The sequence below is a fragment of the Haliotis rufescens genome, unplaced genomic scaffold (assembly GCF_023055435.1).
Source record: "Haliotis rufescens isolate VD_foot unplaced genomic scaffold, xgHalRufe1.0.p SCAF_27, whole genome shotgun sequence".
NCBI lineage: Eukaryota > Metazoa > Mollusca > Gastropoda > Lepetellida > Haliotidae > Haliotis > Haliotis rufescens.
Genome location: NW_025963968.1, coordinates 6,306,630 through 6,332,613, shown reverse-complemented (window position 1 = coordinate 6,332,613; position 25,984 = coordinate 6,306,630). Strand labels below are relative to the sequence as shown.

At 41.0% G+C, this 25,984-nt stretch overlaps 1 protein-coding gene across 2 annotated transcripts in view; it reads right to left on the bottom strand.

Moving 5' to 3' along the window:
- LOC124115917 (protein FAM53A-like) overlaps positions 1-25,984 on the bottom strand; it is an 88,252-nt gene that overhangs the window by 46,179 nt on the left and 16,089 nt on the right. Inside the window, exon 1 of one of the 2 annotated variants that reach the window (XM_046477081.2) lies at positions 13,452-13,564. The exons of the other annotated variant lie outside the window; for it this stretch is intronic. The gene's annotated coding sequence lies outside the window, so the exon portion shown is untranslated. Of the gene's footprint in view, positions 1-13,451; positions 13,565-25,984 lie in introns of those variants that run through there. 2 annotated transcript variants of the gene reach the window in all.

The following is a 25,984-nucleotide window of genomic DNA, read 5'->3' as shown; positions in this document are numbered from 1 at the left end:
TCCCACACTTGAGACTATTTGTATTACAAGATGCGCACCGAGATAACAGCGAAGTGTTGGTGCTGTGACTGCATAAAGTTGCCCTATCCTACAGGTTACGGCATGAAGTTGGCAAGCTGCCCCCTCTCAAAGGTTACTGCTACAGCCTCACCTGTTTGTGATGCCATTAAAAATTTATGGGAAAATGATACTTTAGAGACCTATGTAAAGCTTGATGGCTTAAGTAGCTTGTGAGTCCTGTACTCCCGAAGGTTGAGTGTGTAAGGTGTGGCGTGGTACAATATCAAGCTTGCAGATGTTTAGTCCTTGGTTGGAACATTTGGTAATTAGATCTGATCACATGCTTACATTGCCCTATCACTACAATCCTATCACAACTGACATCCTACCATCATCATCATCATCATCATCATTTTATGCCATCAAAACACTCTCCCCACCCTTAAACCACCTCTCTACCAACACATCCACTCCCAACACATGAAACCACCGTCCCTACCCCTCTACCAACACTTCCACTCCAAACACATGAAACCACCGTCCCTAGCCCTCTACCAAAACATCCACTCCCAACCCAACACATGAAACCACCGTCCCTACCCCTCTACCAACACATCCACTCCCAACCCAACACATGAAACCACCGTCCCTACCCCTCTACCAACACATCCACTCCCGACCCAACACATGAAACCACCGTCCCTACCCCTCTACCAACACTCCCAACCCAACACATGAAACCACCGTCCCTACCCCTCTACCAACACATCAACTCCCAACCCAACACATGAAGCCACCGTCCCTACCCCTCTACCAACACATCCACTCCCGACCCAACACATGAAACCACCGTCCCTACCCCTCTACCAACACATCCTCTCCCATCCTAACACCATTCCCGACCCAACACATGAAACCACCGTCCATACATACCACCCCACCACCCCACCCACCCACCAACAACACATCAAACAACCCTTTCCACCCCTCAAACCTACCCCTCTTCAAACAACACCCCAACCCACCCATCTCCTCAAACAACACCCAAACACCTACACCCATCTCTTCAAACATTATCCCACTCCCACCCATCTCTACAAACAACACCCCACCCCACCCATCTCCTCAAACAACACCCCACCCCCACCAATCTCTTCAAACAACACCCAACCCCACCCATTTCTTCAAACAACATCCCACCCCACCCATCTCTTCAAACAACATCCCACCCCCACCCATCTCTTCAAACAACACCCCACCCCACCCATTTCTTCAAACAACACCCCACCCGACCCATCTCTTCAAACAACATCCCAACCCCACCAATCTCTTCAAACAACATCCCAACCCCACCAATCTCTTCAAAAAAAAACACAAGCTCTCCACCCCCCTCAAGCAACACGTGCCACCCCCTGGGCCACCCCACGATATGATGAGTCAGTGTGTGAGAAATGTTGATGGTCCAAGCTCTGTCTGCACTAAATCACTCTGTCACTACATACCTGTTATCATAGATAAAGAAAGTGTTAAGTGCTACAATACACGGCTATGTTACATTCTCTACCACTTAAACACTTACCTAAACAAAGAATACCGCCCAAGCATTTTATTGAGAAGTTTTCATATTGACTTTTAATACCATGACAAATAACATTCTTACCTTGGCTTGTAAAACTTGTCACCAGGCACATGTGCCGTGGAGAGCATCCCCTCGACATGACCTACCCAATATTGTTTCCACCAAGTCCACATGTGACCCTGCCTGTTTCCACCCACACATCATAACCATGAGTACTAATCTTCAATGATAACAATTCTCTGTGCATGGTATACCATATTTCCCTGTTCTGATTGGCTGGCTTGGACTCCAAATCGAGTGTTATACAGCTATACTACCATTGTTATACAACAGTTATACTACTGTTACAAAAACATCACAAACTCCCTAGATTTCTTCAGTTCCTAAAAATCTGGGCTCCTTGCCATTATATATTAAAATACTTCATTTCAGAAACAATTGTCAATACTATATGTTTCACTCTATGTTACTTATTTACTTTGATAAATACACAAAAATGAAAAACAATTAATTTAAATCTGATACTCACTACTTCAATATCAATAATAACAAGGAAAAGGCAAAAAGTGAGCAAGGCTCACTAATACCCCTGACTTTGACTCCCAACATATTACTAAGTTCAAAACAGGAAAAAAAGTAATATTTTCTCAGAAAATCCACTTATTGAAATCAAACTTTGCACTCCACCTCCTGTTTGTATAGAAACGGTACCCTAATTGGAAAAGAATCGTTGATGTAGTTTTTAAGTTATAGGTCGCACAAATGTTAAAGTAAAAAGCAATGCTAAGTTTAAAAGATGAAAAAAATCATATTTTCTCAGATGCTGCACCTCTATTAGTATAGAGATTGTTCCTTAAATTTAAAAAGAATCCATGAAGTAGTTCTGAAGTCATAGGTCGCACAAATGTTGAAGTAAAAAAACATGTTAAGTTAAAATATGTAAAAATTCACAAATTTTCTCAGATTATCGACATATAAAAATCAAACTTTGCAGTGCACTTCTACTAGTATGGAACAGTTTGCTTACTTTTTTAAAAGAATCCATGCAGTAGTTTTCAAGTTATAGGTATAAGTCGCACAAGTGTTAAAGTAAAAAATGTCTAGGTCGAAAAATAGCTGTATTTTTTTCAGAAAATCCAAACATCAAAATCAAACTTCGCACTGCACCTCTCCTACGGGTGAAGAAAGAGTTCCATGAGTTCAGCTCACTCATCACATAAAGTTCAAACATATCATGACAAAAATCTATTTCAAAAGCCATGTCAATTTTACATGGCTGCTATACCTGTCTAAATAAATTCAAATCAACAAACACGTTGAATGGAAGTGAATATAATCAAAGTGAAACACATCTGTATTAAATGTTGCCTCCTTCTGGCTAGGCTGTTGAGGGACGTCTCCAACTTTGTATCCTCAAGCTGTGTTAACCAAATAGGACCAACCATGTGATAACAGCAAATACGACAACCACTAAACAGCCAAGTCAGCATATGTGGAAACACAGCCTTAGCTTCAAACAAGTGCTATACAGGATTAATATGACAGTCATCAAAGTGGAGTGAAAAACCATCAGGCAAACACATCCAAGGAGGCTGGTAAAGATTCTTCGTTGAATGTCTCCATTGGTGTGAACTGACTAGACTTGCTCCAAGGCTGTACTGAAAGAAAAGTCCATGGACGTGAAGTAATTATATCCTCCTAATAGGCAAGTCTAGATGTGGACAGGACTCCAGTCTCTTATAGGGACATGTTCTGATTATTAACATAATCTAGAACTTATGATTTAAACTAATCATTATTGCCATAGAGACTTGTGCAAGTCTATGAACTGACCATCCAGCCGGTTGACAAGCTAGCACACGTGTGGGGATGTTTTCATGACCATTCTTGTTCGTTCCTTTCGAGTCGACCAGCCCGAACTTGGCTCTGGGTATCACTTTCAGTAGATTTTTGTGTTATAATATGTTTAACTTGGCTGAACATAATTTTACTTAACTCGGGTTAAAGTCGCAGAGTGAGTGAGTGAGTGAGTATGGTTTTACGCCACTTTTAGCAATATTCCAGCAATATCACGGCGGGGGACACCAGATATGGGCTTCACACATTGTACCCATGTCGGGAATCGAACCCGGGTTTTCGGCGTGACGAGCGAACGCTTTAACCACTAGGCTACCCGACCGCCCCTAAAGTCGCAGACTGACTAGTGGCTGGAGCAAAGATGAACAGTGGACTAACAATACGTCTCGTAGACAACAATCTATGTAACAGCCATCTTGAAACTGATCCACAAGATACTTAAGCACCTGGTGCCATAACTGATTTTCAGTGATCCAATATTATACCTTTCAGAATTCAGAATTATACCTATTCTGCGTTTAAGTCCAATGAGGTCTGTTTTGGCGAATGATAAAAACTGGTCTCTACATCATGTATGGGGAGGGGCGGTCGGGTAGCCTAGTGGTTAAAGCGTTCGCTCGTCATGCCGAAGACACGGGTTCGATTCCCCACATGGGTACAATGTGTGAAGCCCATTTCCGATGTCCCTTGCCGTGGTATTGCTGGAATATTGCTAAAAGCGGCGTAAAACCATACTCACTCACTCACTCAATCATGTATGGGGAATTAACTCCATCACCTCACTCACTCACTCACTCACGTATTGGGAATTAACTCCATCACCTCACTCACAAAAGACCCAACTAACCTTCAGGGTACCAAACAGACATGCAAGTACGACATTTGTAATTCAGTGAATCTTGCTTCCAGCAGGGATAATTCCGGGAAGGGGGGGGCTTGTGCTTTTAGCTCCTTAATTCAAAACAAGGCCAACGTTTTCAAAGACATTGGTGCATTTTAACATTGTGCTGTATTGGCAAGTGTAGGTATACCTCTGGAATATTGCAAATTTTCTGATAAATGGCCTATGTGAGAAAATTCCTAGAGTGAACCATGTGATAGGACACATCGAAATGGTGCTCCAGACTACTGAAACCTGCATACAAGTCCAAACATTTCAAAATCAAAAGATGAATATAACACAACAATAACAATTACTACATACACAAATGTTTGTAGGCGATTCAATCAAATTATCATGAAACCTAATCCAAACACAACCAAACCATCAACACAGAACTTCATATCCTAAAGCTCATTTAAAAACTACCCAGGATCGAACATGATATGGCAATGTTTATATCCGCCATAGCCAGATCTCTTACAACAATACCCTATTGCGACCAGTCAGCCCGACCAAGCTCTCTGTTTGTCAATAGTCACTTGCTCTTTTGTTGCGGTAAATACTAAACTCCACAATAGCACTGTCGCGAACAATGGCGGCAGCAGGATGGCTCGGTGTAGGTTATTACAGCCTATCATTTGGCCTGAGGAAATTATTGCGATAATATCTATGGACTATTGAGGACAAGCGGTATGTTTACTGTTGTGATCTTACAGTGGGATCAGGTGTTGGAAATGAGGTAGGGTCTTCAAATACACCGGTTGAGAACAAAGTGCTAACTTTCCAGTCGTGTAACCAGGAACATGGACCTTAGTGACTGAACTGATTGAAAACAATAAATTTACATTCATCTTGTTTATCAGCGTTAGAAATGGGCACTAGTCCTGTAGTCCTTACCAAACTGCCTAATAGTAAAGGTATCCTAAGGACTAGAAGAAATTGGCCCATTTTAAGGGTTTTGTTATATGTTATCATTATAAGGACTAGTGGACAAAAACTGTTAGTTTCTAACCCTGTTTATAATAATTCAACACAACTTTGAGACAATCCTTTCGCTGCTATTAACAAAGTGAGTATGGCTTTACGCCGCTCTCAGCAATATTCCAGCAATATCATGACGGGGAACACAAAAAATGGGTTTCACACAATGTACCCATATGGGGAATCAAACCCAGGTCTTTGGCGTGACATGCAAACACTTTAACCACAAGGCTACTTCACCGGCCCCCTGTGGGTTTCATACACACAATTTAAGGCGGCCATTTTGATTTTTCAAAGGCAAAACTTTTCTTCATCATAAAGAAAGATGTTGTGAACATCTTCCTAACATTTGAAGATGTCCAATAGTTTTACAGAATCGGTTGGTGTAAGTTTATTTGTTTTTAACGCCACACTCGGCATTATTCAAACAATATGACAGCGGTCAGTAAATAATCGAGTCTGGATCAGATAATCTAGTGATTGACATCATGAACATCGACCCATGCAATTGTGATATGATGACCTGCATCAACCTAGTCACCAAGCCATGCATGTAGTTGCCTCTTAAATTGAATAAAGGTGAGCAAAACCTTTGACTACTAAAACTCCTGATAACTCGTGCAGCAAATTATGACAAGGAAGGATTATCACTCCATGACATATATCATGTGTATATAAATAGAGCTCAGACCCACGGCAGGTGTCCCACAGATTATTTTAATCCTGGCATATGACATCATCTAATGATGATATACAGAATTGACGTCATGGGTGCAGTGATGTCATTAGGCCAATCTGGCAATGATTGATTGATTGATTGATTGTTTGTTTAACGCCGCACTCAGCAATATTACAGCTTACGACGGCGGTCTGTAAATAATCGAGTCTGGACCAGACAATCCAGTGATTGACATCATCAGCATCGATTCACGCAAATGGGATACGATGACATGCATCAACCTAGTCAGCGAACCTGACTACCCGATCCCATTAGTCGCCTCTTATGAAAAGAATAGTCGCCATTTGCGGCAAGCATGGGTTGCTCAAGACCTATTCTACCCTGGATCTTTCCGGGTCCAATCTGGCAATGAAAAGGGTAGGTAGTATTTCTGCAGGAGAGGCAGTGCCAAAGAGACAGAGCAATCAAACAGAGTGGTATGACAGATAAGTGAGTGAGTGGGTACGGTTTTACGCCGCTTTTAGCAATATTCCAGCAATATCACGGCGGGGGACACCAGAAATGGGCTTCACACATTGTACCCATGTCGGGAATTGAACCCAGGTCTTCGGCGTGACGAGAGAACGCTTTAACCACTAGGCTACCCGACCGCCCCGGTATGACAGATTAACTACAGCAGTATGAAAGAACTGGGTGGTGCTTAAACCCTTTGAGAGTAGTATATGTAGGCACCCCCAACTAGAAACAGTCACCTGCAACAAAATGTCCACAGAATTTTAAGAGATCTCTGAACTGTAAATTCAATCACGGATTGAAATCCTGAGGCAAATCTTGGAGCTACACGCTGGGGAGACCAGGAATCTTATATCAGCAGACATTACCCATTGATTATTTAGTATCTTAGGTATGATAATTTCTGCAATCTATAAGATCCTCTGCCCTGGCTAGAACATCAATATCACAACAAGCAAATCGTCAGTGGATCAGCTGAAAATAAACAAGGAACTGACCCACCAAAATCCACATTTTGACAACAAATAACGAACACAGCACAGCACAGCACAGCACAGCACAGCACAGCACAGCACATGATCATACACATGATCATTAAGAATTGTTTGTTTGTTGTTTAACGCCGCACTCGGCAATATTGCAGCAATATGATGGCGGTCTGTACGTAATCGAGTCTGGACCAGACAATCCAGCATGAGCATTGATCCACGTAATTGGGATACAATGACATGCATCAACCAAGTCAGTGAGCCTGAACACCTGATCCCGTTAGTCGCCTCTTATGACAAGCATAGTCGCCATTTGCTGCAAGCATGGGTTGCTGAAGACCTATTCTACCCCGGATCTTCACGGGTCATTAAGAATTGAGTCGCATTCAGTAATAACAGCAACCTCATTGCAGCAACCAATCCAACAATTAGCAATTTCCACTAGTTCACATCATATCTTTATTCCACCTCTGTATTTTCACCTTTTCAATTGAATTGTGGTAAAGTTCTCCTAATGTCAAAAACAGATCTTACTCAACAAAATCATTTTAATGGTGAGTAAAATTCATTCTTCCTTTTCTCCGTCCTTCATGACATGCACATTTTTTATCTTTTCAATAAAATTTTATCAGAGCCAAGCCACATTTGGTGGGTGTGTTTTCCAGGGAAATTAACTCAAAAACCACATAAGCCAACAGGAATATCAAAATTGTTTTGGCTAGCCATACAAAAGGTTAATAGTGTAAAATTAAATTTCTAACCTCAAAGAATTAACAGGTGGCAATGTACGACAGTTTGACAATGGATCTTGAACAGCACATGTGAAAACACTTACAGGTCCTCCAGGCGAGTAGAATTATAATCTCAGCCAGAGGTAATTTCTACTAGCCTTGGGCCTACGGGCGAGTGTTAATTTCTATCCCTGTTTTCTTTTACCTTCTGGAATGCGATACGTAATGCCACATTTTAGAAGAAAACAGATCCTAAAAAATCTTTTATCTCCAGAAGTATTTGGCTTTTAAATGGTTGCTAGTGCTGCAATATTTTTTCATTCAATATTTCATGTTTTTGTTATCAGTTTTGTTTCTGTGTATTATATGAATCTAAGAATCTAAGAAACGGCCCACATAATATATTTAAAATGTAGGGAATCATGAAATATAAATGTTTTGATCGGTTATCAGAAGAAAGATAAGCTTTGAAAACTGACTGCCAGAGATAGAATAGTTTCAGAACCAAAACCTTATGCCCCAATTCATCCGAAATATCATACGTGGGCCATGTAATTCCTCTGCTGAGTTGGGGTCATTCTTGATTTTTACATTTCAGTGAATGGTCATCAAATTGCTTAGATCCCTAGATTTATATGAAGGACCGCAGGATCCAAATTAAATTCAAACACTGCTTTCCCATTTCAATACCATGCTACCCATGAAGATCCGGGGTAGAAGAGGTCTTGATGTCAACCACTGGATTGTCTGGTCCAGACTCGATTATTTACAGACCGCCGTCATATAGCTGGAATATTGCTGAGTGTGGCGTTAAACAAACAAACAAGCAAACAAGTACAACATGACCAGCACACAGTCGATTGATCACCAAACAGAGTTACAACTCAGGATACACAAAGCTAACTCGCCAAGTCTCAGTCAGCTAGATTCAGAGCATGACCACAGGCTGAGATGCACCACAGTCTGACGTCTGCTATATTTACTGCTTGTGAAACACCCAACAACATAATGCCAGCTAGCAGTTGTAGAAAGGAAACCCACCAACTTGAATCTATTCCATTCAAAGTCACACCTACAATATGTCAACACAAAATACCTTGTTACAACATATACACAAGACCGAGAAGAAAGATTAGCATATCAAACATTTCACAAATACTACAACCGTGATACAGGTGGCAAAGGGTTTGAATCAATTTTCCTCAAGTACAGTGAATATAGGTTTTTTAAAAGTGGTGTAACGATACAGCGATACAGTTTTGTATACCATAGAGGACACAATACAATTCATCGATTTACGAGCCCTGTATCATGATATATAGGATACATTCAATGCAAGTTATATTGTTGAAAAAACATTTGGATATTAACAGAAGCTGTTCAACCGTCAGCTTACGCAGAATATCTTGTATTTCATGGTTGGACATGAGTGAGTGAGTGAGTGAGTGAGTGAGTGAGTGAGTGTGTGAGTGAGTGAGTGAGTATGGTTTAGCAATATCACGGCGGGGAACACCAGAAATGGGCTTCACACATTGTACCCATGTCAGGAATCGAACCCGGGACTTCGGCATGATGAGCGAACGCTTTAACCACTAGGCTACCCAACCGCCCCTGGCTGGACATTCACAGCGCCCTCTAGCCAATATATCTGGCCAACAATATCCCATCTTTGATCTCTGAAATTTAGTTACAAATGTTTCAGGGTTGTGATTCACCTGCAAAAAGAAAGAATATCAACTTGTGAAATAAAAGTACTCTGTTAGGATACGAATAGTATCGCACCCAAAATAGCGGGATACATAGCGTATCGTGACCCCACCGTATGATTACTCCTTTAGTTTTTCATCTGTTTGTTTGTTTGTTGTTTATCGCCGCACGATCAATGTAAACTTAAGGACCTCCCAATTCTTTCATATTACTATAGGCAAGCCATGAAAGATTAACTCTAGTAATATGAAAGAATCGGGTATGGTTAATCTGTTATGGAACATAATGAAAGAACAGAGGGGTCCCTTACTTCTTTTGAGCAGTATAATCAACCTGAAGCAGCGGGGATAAACAATCCTACTACCACCTGAACAGGGTACAAACCTTCTTAACAAATGAATGTATGTTTGTTTGATGTTAGCGCAGCACTCAACAATATTCCAGCTACACGACAGCGGAATGTAAATATTCGAGTCTGGACCAGACAATCCAGTTACTGGTATCGTAAACAAGGAACCATGTTGTCTGGGTACGATGACACACAATCAACCAAGACACCAAGCCTGACCACCCAATGCATATGGTCGCCTCTTACAACCAGAATAGGTTGGTGGGGACCTATTCTAACCCGAACTCCCCACAAAGGCAACTAATTAAAACTCAAAACGAGTATGATCTAAATGATGCCCTACGAGGTATATCTCCAAGATGGTTGCAGATTTCCTGCGGTCATGGAAGAATTTCCTACATCAGATATATCCTGACAGAATTCAACTATTGTTTTACAAAAAATGTTGATCTAAACTTAATCAATAAAACAGGAAATCTAATTAGTCTAATTAATGTGTAATTTCCCAAACAGGTAAAATCGATCAACGTCAGTTAAAGGCTAATCGTTCAAATCCTTGTTAGTCAAAAGCCTTTTCAATAATACATGAAGACTATATTCTGGGCAGGTCTTAACACAATACTTCTCATGCTGCTTAAAGCAATTATCACAAGAAAGTCTTAATTACACAACATGTTCACTGAACATGAACGTCCCTTCATCATGCTAATAGCACATTTTGTTTACAACATCTTTACCCATAACTTCTTAATTTCCGGAAGATATTTTACAATAAGGCATTGTAATATCTAATTCTGATGATCATTATTTGCCTTATAAAAGCTGCAAACTGGTTTACAAACATAGTCGACTACTAGATTAGTCTGTCCCTGAAATACAAAGCAGCTGCACTCAAACTGTCAAAATTCTAACGCAAAGGTGCCCACCCATTTAATGCCTTATCAGTAATATCTGGATAAAATAGGAGTTATTTTCAGTCATTTTACTTATTTGTCAGTAATGACCCTACGACTGGGTTAATAGCTGAATCTTGCATTTTGGCGAATTTTTTCTATCACCACCCGCCACTGCGAGTGATATCATCGCTATAGTACTGAGCACGCTTGTCAAGACGCATTTACATTTGGAATAGTGTTTACATATTTTCACATACTCGCCAAACTGTTATTGACAAAGATTAGAAACAACCGAATAATTCTGAATTAGATAATAATTAGGAGCTCCCTGCAGTATACTCCCGGATAGAATGTCATGTTAATCTTGAGAGCAAATTACACGTTATGTGATGAGTAAAATACAAAATGTACGCTGTTTTTTTTAACAAATTGATAGTTATATTATTTCCATAATAGTTGAATTTAGCCTCATAATATCATAATTTTTAGATAAAAATTATCCTGATTATGGCGAAGTCATAACAGTACGTACATCTGTCATGGGGACCCTAAATTTTTTGAATAAACTGAGAGAGTGAGTAAGTGAGTATTGTTTTACGCAACTTTTAGCAATATTCCAGGAACATCACGGTGGGGACACACATTGTACCCATGTGGAGAATCGAACCCAGGTCTTCGGCATGATGAGCAAACACTTCAACCACAAGGCTACCCCACTACCCCCTAATAAACTGAAACATTGATTACCGAGTGTGGCTTTAAACAAGAAACACACACACGTTTTTTCAATTTAAGGATCGCATGCGTAATGAAGGGAAAGCCATGTCACCAGAACCAAGCATTTGTTATTTCGGTTTTACATTTCTTTCGTAGCTAGTCTGATGATGCCATGCTCGACACAGGATAAGCCAAGACCCTATATCAATAAGCCATGATCTACACAGGATAAGCCAAGACCCTATATCAATAAACTAGTACTTGACAAATGAACCATGACCTAAATTCGTATTAATACCAAGTCATGAATATTAGCTTAGGCTATGTTTAAAATATCATTTCTCCTCGGTTGTCTACACAATTTCAGACAAGTCAATATACATAGAGGAATTATTCATTACTTATTACAGTAATGATGCGTAAGGGTTTGCCTCAGTGTAGCTGATCAATCATTGACAACCACAAATTGGCACTGGTGAGTTGACTTGATCATGTTGATGGTACACGATATGTCACGTCATGAATACTGTGAGAGTGATGTCACATCATGAATACAGTGAGTGAATGATATGTCACATCGTGAATACTGTGAGTGAGTGAGTGAGTGAGTGAGTGAGTGGTTGGGTGGATGATATGTTACATCATGAATACTGTCAGTGAGTGATATGTCACATCATGAATACTGTGAGAGTGATGTCACATATGAATACTGAGTGAGTGAGTGAGTGGGTGGGTGGATGATATGTTACATCATGAATACAGTGAGTGAGTGAGTGATATGTCACATCATGAATAAAGTGAGTGAGTGAAATGTCACATCATGAAGACAGTGAGAGTGATGTCACATGAATAGTGAGTGAATGAGTGATGTCACATCATGAATATTTTGAGTGAGTGAGTGAGTGATATGTCACATCATGAATACTGTGAGAGTGATGTCACATCATGAATACAGTGGGTGAATGAGTGATATGTCACATCATGAATACTGAGTGATTGAGTGAATGATATGTCACATCATGAATACTGTGAGAGTGATATGTCACATCATGAATACTGTGAGAGTGATATGTCACATCATGAATACAATGAGTGAGTGATATGTCACATCATGAATACTGTGAGAGTGATGTCACATCATGAATACTGTGAGAGTGATGTCACATCATGAATACAATGAGTGAGTGATATGTCACATCATGAATACTGTGAGAGTGATGTCACATCATGAATACAGTGAGTGAATGAGTGATATATCACATCATGAATACAGTGAGTGAGTGATATGTCACATCATGAATACAGTGAGAGTGATATGTCACATAATGAATACTGTGAGTGAGTGATATGTCACATCATGAATACTGTGAGAGTGATATGTCACATAATGAATACTGTGAGAGTGATATGTCACATCATGAATACTGTGAGCGAGTGATATGTCTCATCATCAATACAGTGAGTGAGTGAGTGAGTGAGTGAGTGAGTTTTTAAGCCGCTTTTAGCAATATTCATGTCACATGGGTGACACACATGTACCCATTTCAGGAATCAAACCCAGGCCTTGGGAATGACAAACTGACACTTTAACCACAAGGCTACCCAACCGTCCCAATCATGAATACAAATCTTAGAGGAAAAAGAAAACACTCAGCATAAAAGTCACAAACCTGAATGACAACAAAATAACATCCTTGAAGTGTCTGAAACCAATAATAAAGGTCTAAGAATCCTTGTGATAACCTTGTCAGGGTTCAAACTCAGAATCTAGTAAAATGTAGGAAGGCCTAGTGACATTTCCCTGTGGACTACCACTCTTACACTAGCTAGACGAAAACTGTATGAGATGACTTTTACAGACTGGGGTAAATAACAATTAATTTCTAAACCTGCATTTATGTTAAAAATGAAATTTGAAGGAGTCGATACTGAAAAACAAGCAGAAAACAAACACCTACGACTATAACGCCTTGACAACAGAAATCCACATCAGTCATGGTAATGTGAAATATAAATTAATGACATACCACAAATGACCACTCGGAGTGGTTCTGGTGTATGGTTTACTTACTGTTAAACACTGGTAGTGAACTCCCGGTCTGTCAGCTTGCCCAATGTGTGGGCCGCATGCACACAGCCTGCCTGCCTGCAGTACAGGGTGCTGTGTATGCAACTTGTCAGTGGCCCAACAAACCTGTTACCTATAGTCAGTATCACACATGTCGGAACACCACGTTCCCACTCACCTAGGGTCACACAGCAGACATTGCCAAAACACTTATAGTCCTTATCACAAAAGTTCATGTGCACAGGGCTTGAAAGGGCTTCTTGTGATAACCCCAATGTTAAAGATTTGGGGTCCTACCCTCAAGGACCCCAGCAAACCCTTAATTTGGAACAGTGTGTGGATGTGAGCGTGAGTGTGAGTATCTGTGTATGTGTGTGTGTGTATATGTGTGTCATTGTCTGTGTGTGTGTCTCACTGTGTGTCTATGTGTCTCACTGTGTCTGTGTGTGTGTCTCACTGTGTGTCTATGTGTCTCACTGTGTCTGTGTGTGTGTCTCAGTGTGTGTGTCTCAGTGTGTGTGTCTATGTGTGACTCACTGTATGTGACTCACTGTGTCTGTGTCTCACTGTGTGTCTGTGTGCCTTAGTATGTGTGTGTGACTGTGTGACTCACTGTGTATGTGACTCACTGTCTGTGTGACTCACTGTCTGTGTCTCACTGTGTCTGTGTGACTCACTGTCTGTGTCTCACTGTGTCTGTGTGACTCACTGTGTCTGTGTGACTCACTGTGTCTGTGTGACTCACTGTCTGTGTGTGACACTGTGTATGTGTGTGACACTGTGTATGTGTGTGACTCACTGTAAGTGACTCACTGTCTGTGTGTGACTCACTGTGTCTGTGTGTGACTCACTGTGTCTGTGTGTGACTCACTGTGTCTGTGTGACTCACTGTCTGTGTGTGACACTGTGTATGTGACTCACTGTGTGTGTGACTCACTGTGTCTGTGTGACTCACTGTATGTGTGTGACTCACTTTGTCTGTGTGAGTGTGTGTGCCTGTGTGACTCACTGTCTGTGTCTCACTGTGTGTCTGTGTGCCTTAGTATGTGTGTGTGACTGTGTGACTCACTGTGTCTGTGTGTGACACTGTGTATGTGACTCACTGTCTGTGTGACTCACTGTCTGTGTGACTCACTGTGTCTGTGTGACTCACTGTGTCTGTGTGACTCACTGTATGTGTGTGACTCACTTTGTCTGTGTGAGTGTGTGTGCCTGTGTGACTCACTGTGTATGTGACTCACTGTCTGTGTGACTCACTGTGTATGTGACTCACTGTCTGTGTCTCACTGTGCCTGTGTGACTCACTGTGTCTGTGTGACTCACTGTCTGTGTGTGACACTGTGTATGTGTGTGACTCACTGTAAGTGACTCACTGTCTGTGTGTGACTCACTGTGTCTGTGTGTGACTCACTGTGTCTGTGTGCCTTAGTATGTGTGTGTGACTGTGTGACTCACTGTCTGTGTGACTCACTGTCTGTGTGTGACACTGTGTATGTGACTCACTGTCTGTGTGACTCACTGTCTGTGTGACTCACTGTGTCTGTGTGACTCACTGTGTGTGACACACTGTGTATGTGTGTGACTCACTGTCTGTGACTCACTGTGTCTGTGTGTGACTCACTGTGTCTGTGTGTGACTCAGTGTCTGTGTGTGACACACTGTGTATGTGTGTGACTCACTGTATGTGGCTCACTGTCTGTGTGTGACTCACTGTGTCTGTGTGTGACTCAGTGTCTGTGTGTGAAACACTGTGTATGTGTGTGACTCACTGTGTGTGACTCAGTGTCTGTGTGTGACTCACTGTGTCTGTGTGTGACTCACTGTGTCTGTGTGTGACTCACTGTGTCTGTGTGACTCAGTCTGTGTGTGACACACTGTGTCTGTGGGCTACTTGATCATGTAAATACAAAGTATGTTCTTTTCTTGGTAGTTTCTGTTGTCATTTCAGTGCTGTTTATATTTTATGTTTCAGTACAGAGCTGAGGAATAATACAATGTTTCAAGTTAGATCTGTGTATATTATACAATGTTTCAGTATAGAGCTGTGTACAAAATATAATGTTTCAGTACAGAGCTGTGTATATTATACCATGTTTCAGTATAGAGCTGTGTATATTATACCATGTTTCAGTACATAGCTGTGTATGTGTATATTATACAATGTTTCAGCATGGAGCTGTGTATATTATACAGTGTTTCAGAAAAGAACAGTATATAATACTGCATTTCAGTATAAAGCTGTATATATTATACCATGTTTCAGTATACAGCTGTGTATGTTAAACAATGTTTCAGTATAGAACAGTGTATATTATACAGTGTTTCAGAATAAAGGTGTGTATATTATACCATGTTTCAGTAGAGCTGAGTATATTATTATTATACAATGTACAGATTAACAGCATAAGAAACATTAGGGATTTTATCAATCATCACAGACTAAAACTAATTTGTTCCAAATGATCAATCATTGGTCATAATTGGTTGCTATTTTTCAAAATTTTCCAGTTATTGTATGTCAAAGAACCTGTTAAAAAATCAATTAAAAGTTTTAAGAATAATATTCCAGTTGTACTCCATCAATAAAAATACTTGATTGTTTTCATATTGATGTTGCACACTGAATTATTTACATCAAGGCAGGTTGTTCTCTTGCATTGACAATTTATATTTAGATAAAAGAGGAACAATTTAAATAAATTGTTTATCTCAAATGGCATTTTTCTTCCCAATCTTAGCATTTACTTAAGGTAGCTGATCAATCATCGATTATTGCTGACCTTCAGAACATCCATCAATATAATGGAAACTGAAGAACGTGATGGACATAACTCTACATTAATGTGTTCCACAACATTTAATATCAGCTGTACTATTCATGGAAATTGTAAACAGGTCCCTTGATAACAAATTCATTAGTTTAAGTACTATGTGGCCTTGTTTAGACATGAAAAGGCTGGACAAACATCTCATGCCACCCATCAATACAGGCACCATGAACATGACAACTACAGATCCACCCTTCACAGATCCAAGATCAGTTGTTTTGTATCAATGATATCAGCCAGCAGGGTTCAAAATTATGGCGGCCCTAGAGTCCATGTGGTTTGCTGCTGTAGCAGAATGAGAAACTAAATTTGTTTTTTCACTTATCCCGAAAAATGATCTACTTAAGTGGACCTCAACAAAGACTATTATAAGTCCTTCATGAATTCTCCTTGTCTTGGTCAAGTGGACTAACATTAAAAAAATGTTTCATGCATGTGCCAAGTTTCGTTAAAATGTACGGTTTTAAGTTATGGTCCAGGAATGAACCCTGCCTCATTTGAGACTCAGCTGAAATTGTAAGTGGGGGAGACACATAATAGGTGTGACACCATTATCACATTACGGTAAATAGGTATGACGCCATGATTGTCACGTTACGGTAAATATGTGCAATGCAATAAATGTCAAATTACGGTAAATATGTGCAACATCATGACTGTCATATTACAGTAAATAATGCATCACCATATTTCTCATAATGGTACATAACCTGCGACAACATGATTGTCATAAGATGCAGCTCGCGAAGATATTCCTTTATGACACAGCTTCATTTCAGATCAAATTGAAAATGGTGCAAATAAAGGTTAGCAGGGGTTGGGCTGCTTGATATTCCCTCCACTTGGAGGCGAGGTGAAATTGGGTTTAACGTCGCGTCCAAGATTACTGTACTTATATAGCGACGTGCATGTACGTGTGTGTGTTTGTGTGGCTGCTTGTACTAGTCCGGACTGATGCCGATTTATAGTGCTAGCTCACTGAGATACCATGCCGCAGTTTAACATGAATACCCCACTCAGACACAGTATACTGACTCCGAGCCGACCAGTCCTTGTTTTAGTCCCTTAATGCCGAGCGCCAGACAGGGTAACAACAAGTACCATCTTTTAACGTCTTTTGGTATGACGCGGCCGGGGATCAAACCCCGGACCTTCCGCTCTCCGGGCGGATGCTCTACCACAAGACCACGGAGGCGGTCCCCTCCACTTGGAAGTACATAATCGCAGCTGGTATTGTGCAAGATACTATCTCCACGAACACTGTACTAACCAGTCGAGATAATAATGCAATAGATACGGTTTGTAAACAATAGTGTGTGGCATGGTTGAAACTGGATACAGACTTATTGCTTATGTCACTTGACATAAGGCGATTACTACACTTATCACATGCACAATCAACCAGCACCAGCTACGACCGCCAACATTCCAATAGTAAAGCCCCATAGGTCAAGTTTGGCGTGGACGGCTGTATCTGCAATTTTAATAAGTCGGAGAATAAACAACTGAAGTGCATCGCAATCGCTATTGTTTGCAAATCTCAGCTGATATGGCGAGGGGTCTGGATTGTGGGATGGACATAACTTGGGATGGTAATAGGTGAAGCTAACGCCAGATAGTGGTGTAGCCAGCTCCGATTTGTAGGATGGTGACAAAAGCAGGCTCACATTGGGAAAACTGGAATTAAAGCTGCTTTAAATCGTATTTCAGTTACCTCAGCCCATGATTTATCCCTTTCATGAAACCACAAGGACATGCATAGTGCATACAGAACACTATCAGGCTCAATCAATGGATGTCAAGCACAAGGACATGTATAGTGCATACAGAACACTATCAGGCTCAATCAATGGATGTCAACCACAAGGACATGCATAGTGCATACAGAACACTATCAGGCTCAATCAATGGATGTCAACCACAAGGACATGCATAGTGCATACAGAACACTATCAGGCTCAATCAATGGATGTCAACCACAAGGACATGCATAGTGCATACAGAACACTATCAGGCTCAATCAATGGATGTCAACCACAAGGACATGCATAGTGCATACAGAACACTATCAGGCTCAATCAACGGATGTCAACCACAAGGACATGCATAGTGCATACAGAACACTATCAGGCTCAATCAATGGATGTCAACCACAAGGACATGCATAGTGCATACAGAACACTATCAGGCTCAAACAACGGATGTCAACCACAAGGACATGCATAGTGCATACAGAACACTCTCAGGCTCAATCAATGGATGTCAACCACAAGGACATGCATAGTGCATACAGAACACTATCAGGCTCAATCAATGGATGTCAACCACAAGGACATGTATAGTGCATACAGAACACTATCAGGCTCAATCAATGGATGTCAACCACAAGCACATGCATAGTGCATACAGAACACTATCAGGCTCAATCAATGGATGTCAACCACAAGGACATGCATAGTGCATACAGAACACTATCAGGCTCAAACAACGGATGTCAACCACAAGGACATGCATAGTGCATACAGAACACTCTCAGGCTCAATCAATGGATGTCAACCACAAGGACATGCATAGTGCATACAGAACACTATCAGGCTCAATCAACGGATGTCAACCACAAGGACATGTATAGTGCATACAGAACACTATCAGGCTCAATCAACGGATGTCAACCACAAGCACATGCATAGTGCATACAGAACACTATCAGGCTCAATCAATGGATGTCAACCACAAGGACATGTATAGTGCATACAGAACACTATCAGGCTCAATCAATGGATGTCAACATCAAGGACATGCATAATGCATACAGAACACTATCAGGCTCAATCAATGGATGTCAACCAAAAGCGGATCCTTTCAGACAAGGGAGAAAACTCTGCAAGCAACTTTCAGTGCCTTGGACTATGGTCCAGCCACGACCCCAGCAATCTATCACATGATAGCAGGGTGAGTAGGTGTTTATGCCCTATCTTTGTTGCCATTCCACAAGAAAGAAAACCATAGCACACAAGCTCCACAGAACCGTGCCCTAGTTCAAATGAGATGAAGAAGACTGTAATGGAGGCACCATAAATCAATAAAAGAAAGTATGAATTCACAAAAATTCAGCCAGACCCTTACCAAATCCAACGAAGTTACCAATCCAACGAAGTTACTAATCCAAGAAGTAACCCAACTCCCAAGTTAGCTGCGCCGTCAAGGCAACCGCCTCTATGCTATAATACCAATGGCCAATCACCTAGTGCCTGGAGTGAGTGAGTGAGTGAGTGAGTTGGGTTTAATAACTTTGAACAGTATTTCAGTTATATCATGGCATGTCAGCTTCATGTGGGAGGAAAACCCAAAGTAATGCAAGTCTCAGACGTTTACCATTTTGATGAACCCATGAGCATGGGTATGGTGGTGCTGACAATCCAAGAAACATAATCAGAGTGAACCAGGACTCAAACCCATGATCATAGGTTTCTGGCATGCCCAAGGGACGCAACTCTGCACAGCGAACTGATGAGCCATGGACTCGGCACCCATCCCCCTGGCTTGAGTTAGAATGAATGAGTGAGTGAGGGAGGGATGCTTGGTCATACACCTAATACTGCAACCACAGCAGCTGACGCCAGAGATGGGCTTGTATCTGTGTGGGGAATCACCAGTCTCAAAAGTTGGTTGGTTGGTTGGTTGGTTGGTTGGTTGGTTGGTTGGTTGGTTGGTTGTTTGACGCCGCACTCAGCAATATTCCAGCTATATGACGGCGGTCTGCAAATAATCGAATCTGGACCAGACAATCCAGTGATTGATATCATGATCATCGATCCACGAAATTGGGATCGATGACCTGCATCAACCAAGTCAGCAAGCCTGACCACCCGATCCCGTTAGTCGCCTTTTACGACAAGCATAGTCGCCTTTTACGGCAAGCATGGGTTGCTGAAGACCTCTTCTACCCCAGAATCTTCACGGGTCAGTCTCCAAAGGATGACTTGAGGTGTTGAATACACAGCGCAAGGGAAGACAGAGGTTTTTCAAAGTCTCAAATTTCATCAATTGTTCGCCAAGTATATGGCGCGTCTGCTCAGTTCATATTTCTTGTTTCCTGGCCAGAACGGGCGGTGTTTAGCTGACAATATCATATCATGAATTGAGAAGCTTTGTGTGTTTACATTGTGTGCCATTGCATAAAAAAATACAACACAAAAACAGTTAGAGAACATGATCCCCTGTACAGCATATATAAATCTGAATTCCACCTTGTAATTCCTTGCACAAAGACTTAATGGCACCAACCACCTACACAAGATTAGCTCCCCAGGACAAACAAGCATATACCGTATTCGACGTAATAAGCGCCCCGCTCTAATAAGCGCCCACGGTGATATTTGCTAATATATTGGCTAGTGAACAATCCCAATCAGCACCCCTTCCGATTGATCAATGTACACAAGACTTATTTATTCGTGTATAATACGCACTCATGTGTTATATGCACCCTTTATTATGGGCAATAGAATTCTGGAAAAATATATCTGTCGTATGTAAACATTTCAGGCTGTCAGCATAAACCACGAAATTTACGATCTTTCAACACTGTTTTTTTCCCCACCAAAATAATATTCTAATAAGAGCCCCTATTTCTAATTTTGAGAGCGCCCTGGGCGCTTATTACGTCGAACACGGTAGATTTAGTTAGACTTAACCTGGTATATGTTCTTGACATACTTGTTTTACAAAAAAATATTTGTTATCTGATGCAGACACAGATCTCAGGAATTTGGTTTGTCTTATCTATAACTTCTAAAAAATAATTGATTAAGTTATCTTTGAGAAAAAGATCATTAATCCAGGAACGACAGTGAAGTCCTTGAAGTACACTCCCAAGTAAACCTACACCTAAACTCCATGGGAAATAAAATTCGCAAAACAAATATCCGTTTTAAGAGTCATGCAAGTTGGCGTACTTAAGCCAAGGTAGATTACGTTGAAAGGAGCTACTTAGAATTCAGTCAAACACAGAAGATTCAGTAATTTGATTTAAAAACAAAAACCTTTCCGTCTTTGGAACATCTAATGAAGGAAATAACCCAAATCATCTCTGGAATTAATTACATACACGAATGTATCGCATCAAGGTAAAAATGTCAAATGTTCCAGATAATGAAAAAGGCTTGCCCATGCTGCCATAACACCTTATGTCAAAAGTCAAGGTGTTTTGGTTCACTAGAGTGAAGGAGACACCCAAATGTAAAAAATCAGGGTGTCATCGTGTCACTAGAGTGAAGGAGACACCCTAATGTCAAAAGTCAAGGTGTTATGGTTCACTAGAGTGAAGGAGACACCCTAATGTCAAAAATCAATGTGTTATCGTGTCACTAGAGTGAAGGAGACACCCTAATGTCAAAAATCAAGGTGTCATCGTGTCACTAGAGTGAAGGAGACACCCTAATGTAAAAAATCAAGGTGTCATCATGTCACTAGAGTGAAGGAGACACCCTAATGTCAAAAATCAAGGTGTTATCGTGTCACTAGAGTGAAGGAGACACCTTAATGTCAAAAATCAAGGTGTTATCGTGTCACTAGAGTGAAGGAGACACCTTAATGTCAAAAATCAAGGTGTCATCATGTCACTAGAGTGAAGGAGACACCCTAATGTAAAAAGTCAAGGTGTTATGGTTCACTAGAGTGAATGAGACACCCTAATGTCAAAAATCAAGGTGTTATCGTGTCACTAGAGTGAAGGAGACACCCTAATGTAAAAAATCAAGGTGTCATCATGTCACTAGAGTGAAGGAGACACCCTAATGTCAAAAATCAAGGTGTTATCGTGTCACTAGAGTGAAGGAGACACCTTAATGTCAAAAATCAAGGTGTTATCGTGTCACTAGAGTGAAGGAGACACCTTAATGTCAAAAATCAAGGTGTCATCATGTCACTAGAGTGAAGGAGACACCCTAATGTAAAAAGTCAAGGTGTTATGGTTCACTAGAGTGAATGAGACACCCTAATGTCAAAAATCAAGGTGTTATCGTGTCACTAGAGTGAAGGAGACACCCTAATGTCAAAAATCCAGGTGTCATCATGTCACTAGAGTGAAGGAGACACCCTAATGTCAAAAATCAAGATGTCATCATGTCACTAGAGTGAAGGAGACACCCTAATGTCAAAAATCAGGGTGTCATCGTGTCACTAGAGTGAAGGAGACACCCTAATGTCAAAAATCAGGGTGTCATCGTGTCACTAGAGTGAAGGAGACACCCTAATGTCAAAAATCAGGGTGTCATCGTGTCACTAGAGTGAAGGAGACACCCTTATGTCAAAAATCAAGGTGTCATCATGTCACTAGAGTGAAGGAGACACCCTAATGTCAAAAATCAAGGTGTCATCGTGTCACTAGAGTGAAGGAGACACCCTAATGTCAAAAATCAGGGTGTTATGGTGTCACTAGAGTGAAGGAGACACCCTAATGTAAAAAATCAAGGTGTCATCATGTCACTAGAGTGAAGGAGACACCCTAATGTAACAAATTAAGGTGTTATGGTGTCACTAGAGTGAAGGAGACACCCTAATGTAAAAAATCAGGGTGTTATGGTGTCACTTGAGTGAAGGAGACACCCTAATGTAAAAAATCAGGGTGTTATGGTGTCACTAGAGTGAAGGAGACACCCTAATGTAAAAAATCAAGGTGTCATCGTGTCACTTGAGTGAAGGAGACACCCTAATGTAAAAAATCAGGGTGTTATGGTGTCACTAGAGTGAAGGAGACACCCTAATGTCAAAAATCAGGGTGTTATGGTGTCACTAGAGTGAAGGAGACACCCTAATGTCAAAAATCAGGGTGTTATGGTGTCACTAGAGTGAAGGAGACACCCTAATGTCAAAAATCAGGGTGTTATGGTGTCACTAGAGTGAAGGAGACACCCTAATGTCAAAAATCAGGGTGTTATGGTGTCACTAGAGTGAAGGAGACACCCATACGTCAAAAATCAAGGTGTCATCGTGTTACTAGAGTGAAGGAGACACCCTAATGTCAAAAATTAAGGTGTCATAGTGTCACAAGTTGAAGGAGACACCCTAACATAAAACAAATCTAAAAAAAAACACCTTGAGCAATTATGGTGCCACAAGATTCAAGGTAGAAACCTGCAAGGAGATACACATGTGGGCTTTCTAAGAGGCCATCTCTGGCCTAGGGGCAGTGGTAGAAGTAAGGATATCCACACTCAGGTTATTATCATCCTAAATAACATTTAAGCTTTCCAAATGTAAGAACAAGACTACATAAAGAAAAAAGCCTAAACATGTTTAATGCCTTTTCACAAGTACTACTGAATAAAAAAAATTATAGTGACAAATATTTTTTCACCAGTTTGCTGCCTCAGGTACGTAGCTTGAATTCATAGATAAACCCTGAGCAGAAAAAAACAGGAGTCCTTCAATTTCATAATAAGCATTATGATAAATAGTACCCATCATAATTATCATTATAATAATAATAATTGGACATAAATCATCATCTTGGTTACCATGACACCAGTAAGTGATGGGCTTGCAAAGAGCAACATGGATAAAGTGTGCAGAATGCACACACTAGAAAGCAGCACGGAAAAAATGACAATACCCAACTTCACCACGAAAGCGTTCGCTGCATAGCCGTCATCTCACGAGAACAAAGTTGTTAGCTGTGTCAGCTGTACTAAAGACCCAAGTACAACTCAAGTACAACTCAAGTACAACTCCCTTCTATTACGTAATGTCGTCTATCTTGTCGCTATTCCTAATTCTGCTGAGGCAGCATGTTGAGTCACATGATGTAGCATGTTTCACTCTACTCTCAGCTATATTTACTCCCATTGGGACAAAAATCTTTGTTTATTCACTGTGAATTTACTTGCAGAATTCGACTAATGCGATACAGCCTCGAATTTGTTGACAGCCCCAAGGCAGGCAATGCAATGTTTGTTGACATGTGCGACATCCTTGGCCTTCCTTCCTGATGCGCATACCACGTGGAAGCAGCATCAGTATCAACATAAGACAACCTCACATCTTCATCCAACAACTACGGTCACTCGCACTGACATGCTGTAGTCATCATGCTTGACAAAGTTTTTTCTTCCTTTTTTTCTGAAGATCCTGAAAAATGTTTGTTAATTATTGATGAACAGATACTCCTAATGGCAAATGTAAAGGTATCAGATGCTTGTTAGATATTCTGGATCTTAGTGGTCTAATACTTCACGGCTGAAGTAAAACATCAGAATAACAGTAAATATGAAGTAGAGATGCAGAGTCGGGGTTAGACTCGGGGTTTGACTCGGAGTGAGTGAGTGAATTTGGTTTTACGCTGCTTTTAGTAATAGCCCAGCAATATCAAGGCTCAGAACACCAGAAATGGGCTTCACACATTGTACCCATGTCGGGAATCGAAACCAGGTGTTCGGGATGACAAGCGAACACTTTAACCACTCAGCTACCTGAACGCCCATAAATCACTAGATTGTCTGGTCCAGGATTCATTATTCACATAGCTGCAAAATTGCAGAGGGAGACAACAAACAAACAAACAAACTTAAAAAAAGGATGTCTTCCTAAAACCATTTACCTCCAGTCATTATCACAGGATCTTACAAAGATAACAAAGGTTATGAAAATCCAGTTAGACCATTATCTTACTTAAGAAACCATACACCATTTAATTACAAAATTTACAGCTTAAAACCAGTTACAATGGAGGTGAAAACACACAAAGCAAGTGATCTCACGCCAAATCCTGGTGGCAAGTGGTCCTACTGTCGCTACTCAACGGAAAGAATGCCTAGCAACCTTTTCTCATAACACTGCAGCTAATTTTAAATATCAACAGGAAATTTGCTTTTCATTGACAATAGAATGGCCATGCCCTTTACCATGAGCACATGGGCTCTTAACATTATCATCAGAATTTCTGCCATGCATGCAAAAACTGTTGATGAACTGTTGATGAAGTGAGGGTTTACAGGATTGAAAGGGTGTGGGAACGTAGAGAGTCAGGGTCTTGTCAGTGACTATAAATACTGAGATAATGAAAGTGCAGATTACTACGATGAACCTGAGCGTAAGGTCGGAGAGTCTGTCGCTTCACGTGTCTGTGGGATTCTTGAAAGCACACACAGCAGTGTGTCGTAATATCCTGGTTCATAGGCTGATAACTCATCACAACATCATATGAAGTTCACAAATCCTTTTTGAATACTAATTTCTTACATTAAGTTTTACTGAACACAAGGGATCGAACATGGGCCTGAAAGACTATGAGCAGAACAACTGGTGTTTGAACATCTTGGGCGGAATGACTAGGGCAGACTTGGTAGCTGAACAATGGCTGAAAAACTCAGGGCTGGACAACTAGGGCTGAACAACTCAGGGCTGAACACCTAGGGCTGAACAATTCAGGGCTGAACAACTAGGGCTGAACAATTCAGGGCTGAACGACATGGGCTGAACACCTAGGGCTAAACAACTCAGGGCTGAACAACTCGGGTCTGAACAACTAGGGCTGAACGACATGGGCTGAACACCTAGGGCTGAACAACTCGGGGACGAACAACTCAGGGCTGAACAACTAGGGATGAACGACATGAGCTGAACAACTAGGGCTGAACGACTTGGGCTGAACACTTCAGGGCTGAACACCTAGGGCTGAACAACTCAGGGCTGAACAACTAGGGCTGA